This window comes from Oratosquilla oratoria, chromosome 7, assembly GCF_046742065.1.
Source record: "Oratosquilla oratoria isolate Oo_2021 chromosome 7, ASM4674206v1, whole genome shotgun sequence".
In the NCBI taxonomy this organism is placed as follows: Eukaryota; Metazoa; Arthropoda; class Malacostraca; order Stomatopoda; family Squillidae; genus Oratosquilla; species Oratosquilla oratoria.
In genome coordinates, this window is record NC_134783.1 from 11,112,937 (window position 1) to 11,117,936 (window position 5,000).

Here is a 5,000-nt window from a genome sequence, read left to right on the forward strand (position 1 = left end):
ACGTCCGTTCATCCGGCCCGCCGACGGTACTTGAATTTGCTTGATAAAACGTATGGAACACGAAACTTTGTGATGCAATTTAAATTTAGATATTATGTTTAGAATACTAGGAGATCTTCACGCGTGCATAGACCTCCTGACTGCTATTTACCTTAAATTCTGGCTTGCAAGTATTGAACAGAATTAATATGCGGGCCGCGCTCTTCATTCTTTCAGTTATCCGGCCCGCAGTGAAAAAAGTTTGGTGACCCCTGATATATATATATATATATATTATATATATATATATAAGATTATACATTCTCTCTCATATATATATATATATATATATATATATATATATATATATAAATATATAAATATATATATATATATTTATATTTATATATATATATATATATATATATTTATATTTATATATATTATATATATATATATAAAGAGAGAGAGAGAGAAGAAAGACAGAAAGAGAGAGGAAGAGAGAGAGAGAGAGAGAGAGAGAGAGAGAGAGAGAGAGAGAGAGAGAGAGAGAGAGAGAGAGAGAGAGAGAAGAGACAGCATAGAGAGAGAGAGAAGAAAGAGAAAGAGAGAGAGAGAGAGAGAGAGAGAGAGAGAGAGAGAGAGAGAGAGAGAGAGAGAGAGAGAGAGAGAGAGAGAGAGAGAGAGAGAGAGGTAAAGGGAAAAGTACAGAAAGATATAGATAGATAGATTGATAGATAGATAGATAGATAGATAGATAGAGAGATAGAGAGAGAGAGAGAGAAAGAGAGAGTGAGAGAGAGATACTTTGCTGAAGGGAAAATTATTGATCGCTTCGAAAATGTTTTTGTCTTCGGTGCATTATGGGAAAGATTTCCAACACTGAGACTCTCACTCCTTCTTCTCCCTCTCTCCCTCCACTCCCATCTTCTCCAGACTTAACTCTTTCTTCATCTCAATAACTCCATTTCTCACCTTCTACTCCCTCCCTCCTACATCTGCCCCCAACGCTTTAAAGACTCCACCATCAGTGCTTACATCAGAAGGGCTCTCACGCACTGCAACAGTTGGAAAAGTGCTAATCTAGAAATTGAAAGAGCCACACAAGTATTAGTAAATAATGGCTATTCCAACCAAGACATTTCCAAGGTCATTAAAAGGCAAATCAACAAATGGTACGACCAAGCTCCAGTCCTCCCCAATTCAGGCCAAAACATCAAATTATTCTACATATCCCACATGACTACGGAGTACAAAACTGAAGACAAAATCATCAGTCAAATCATCAAACGTCATGTCAAACCTGCTAATCCTGTCGACCGGGTGGACTTCGTCATCTACTACAAAAACAAGAAAACTTCGAATTTCCTACTAAAGAATAACCCTTCCCCCGCTCCTTCTGAGTTGCAACGCAGCCACCTAGTGTATGAATTCTCCTGTAAACAAGGGAACTGTGAGTCCCTTCATTCTTCATACATAGGATACTGCACATCTAAACTCTCTAGAAGAATTACATTACACTTACAAAATGGTACACCTAAGACACACACAGAATCTCACCACAACACTATTCTTACCAGACAGACCATGGCTGAAAACACTAAAATCATAGGACAGGCTCAAGATACTAGACGGCTACAGATCCTCGAGGCCCTCCTCATTCAAGCCAACATGCCCACCATGAACCTTCAGTCACAGGAATTCATGGTCATACCGTCCGCCAGGAGAGATGTGCTTCGCCCGAAGCCTAATACGCGACTGATGACCTCTACTCCCTGACGCATCGTTCCAAGCCTCTGATTGGCTGACCCATATACGGCGTTCTGTTCTCCCATAGGTTCCCTCACACCACAATTTCCTATTGGTTCTCTTTATGTTCAATATGATCCTCTCCTTTACTATATAAGTCTATGTATTCTGACCTTTTGTCATTGCTTTTGAAAATGTACATAGTGTACGAAACGTCAAGCTCCAGTAAAACGCTACTCTTCTCCCTTCTGAGTTTGAATCATGTCCTTTGGACCTGCGATAGCAAACTTACCTCCTGAAGCCAAGTCTATAGTTAGACGTATTGAAACTCTACACAAGAAGATCATCAATGCATCAATTGCTATTTTCTTCAATGAAACCTGTCTACAGGAAAACCTGCTGCCAAAATATACAAATATATATATATATATATATATATATATATATATATATACATATATACATATATATATATATTGCTAATAACCACTAAGGAAATCGGAAGGAAACAGTAATTCCCGAGCGCTTTCGTGTTATTCCCCTGAAGATGTCAATAATACGAAAGTGCTTGGGAATTACTGTTACCTTCCGATATTCTTAGTGGTTTTCAGGAAAATTTGTGGATCACGTGTTACTCTAGTGATCTTTCTGGATATATATATATATATATATATATATATATATATATGTGTGTGTGTGTGTATGTATATACATATATACATATGCATATATATATGTATATATATAACTATAACTATACATTTATATATATATATACATATATATTGTAAGTGCATTTGGGCAGGAGTTTTTCTCTAATGCATATATCATTAAAACTGATGGCTAGTTTTGCATTAATTATTTTATTCAAGGTATTTTCCATCTAACTTATTATGGGGTTGGGTTTCTTAGAAAGGAAATTGATGACTTGGCTGTATGTAGTCATATTAGTTAGATCACGATTTCGGGTTCAAGACCCTTCTTCAGTAGCTATAGGGATGTCATTTCTTATCAGGATAAGAATTAATCCGATGAGTCTAGTTAAAGTTCTAAGTTTTATAGTAGAGTTTCTTACTTTCTAGTCACTTTGGGGGAGGTCATCTGGTATTTTGGGCAGTGACGAAATGTCACGTGCGTTGGAGAGCGTCCGGGTTCGTGTTGTGGCGGAATGTGACATGCTTGTGGTTATAGCGTTTTGTCTCGTATTTGCACGAGCGACGTTTTGTCTCGTATTGGCGTTTGTGGTGCTATGTCTCATGTTTGTATTTGTAACGGTTTGTCTCATGCTTGGAAGGGCTCTAAAGTCTTCTGCTTGTACATTTAGATTTGGGTTTATATATACATACATAAATATATATATATATACACACACACACACACACACACACATGCGCATATACATATACTGGAGAAGTAAGGGAGCAGGTTCTCTTGTATGCACATAAGAGTTGAAAACAACAGCATTGACACAGTTATTCAACTTTTTCATAAGGTTGTCCAAAGTTCTTATTAATCTTCTTGCATTAGGGGGATGAGCAGATATTAAAGTAAGACAGATGAGTGGAAAAGGTGGTAGAGAAACGCGGGTTGGAGCGAGAACACTATATTCCTGACGTTTCGACTACAATTTTTCTTCAGAGTGACAGACAACGTATGTATACAGTACATATACTCTCCTTACGGCTCATCCCGCTGGACGTCTCAGAATGCCGCATCCTGATTGGCCCGATACTCCCTCTTCCATAACCAATCTGACGGCTGCAAATGACAGATTGACAAATCCTTGTCTGTGGTTGCTGACCTTTCCCAGTGTTATGCATGCGGACTCGACCAGCTTTCTCATTTTCCTCTCTAGCCTGGTCCTGATAGGGCGTGCCTCCTCCCATTTTGGTAAATGCCCGTACGTGTCCACGTGCACTACCAGAGAATTAAGAACATAAGAACGATCTACGATATCATAGGACCTCAAATTCTCTGGTAGTGCACGTGGACACGCACGGGCATTTACCAAAATGGGAAGAGGCACGCACTATATGGACCGGGCTAGAGAGGAAAATGAGAAAGCTAGTCGAGTGAACAATCACCGCCCACAAAAAAAAGTAAAATAGAAATGACCAATATTTAAACATTTGGTAAAATTATACAATTATTTTACATTTACATGCTTTCTCCTTACAAAAGCTATCATAGTTTGTGGCAACATTAATTTCACAACTATATATAATGTTTATGAACACATATAATGGTTTGTTTAATCATATTAATTTTTGTCACAAATCCCAATCGTGATAAGGGGATACACACCATACCCATTTAACCCTTAACTTGAGCCAAAATAATATATATTTTTTTTTAAATAAAACATAGTTATCCAAGTACCTGGAGTGATAGGGTATCAGAATAAATGTAACTATGGGGGTCTATCTCCAAAACCCTAGGAGGAGTTTGTGAACAAACAAACAGACAGAGACAGAAGCTACTACTATATTATAGTATATATATATATACATATGTATATATACACACATATACATATATATATGTATATATATATGTATACATATATATACATATATATGTATATATATGTGTATATATATACATATATTGATATGTATATATATATATATATATACAGTATATATATATATATACTGTATATATATATATATATATATACACATACATATACACATACTGGAGAAGTAAGGGAGCAGGTTTTCTTTTATGCACATAGAGTTGAAAACGACAGCATTCTCACAGTTCTTCAACTTTTTTCATAAGATTGTCCAAAGCTCTTATTAATCCTCTTCCATTGGGGAATGAGCAGATATCAAATCACCTAATGTAGCCATGTGATATATTTTGACGTTTCGTCCTCAGGGGGGACATCATCAGAATTATATCCGTAACAATGAATTTACAATAGTAAAATATTACCAAAATTAAAATACACATATTTTGACAAAGACAATATTACATAAGTATCCTACGCCGTATATAATATTATCTTTGCCAAAATATGTGTCATTTCATTTTGATAATATTTTACTATTGTCACTTCATTGTTACATATGTAATTCTAATGATATCCCCTTGAGGACAAAACGTCAAAATATATCACATGGCTACATTAGGTGATTTTATATCTGCTCATTCCCCTAATGCAAGATGATTAATAAGGAGTTCGGAAAACCTCATGAAAAAAGTTTAATAAATGTGAGAGTTATGTTGTTTTCAACTCTGTGTATATACATACATATAACATGCAT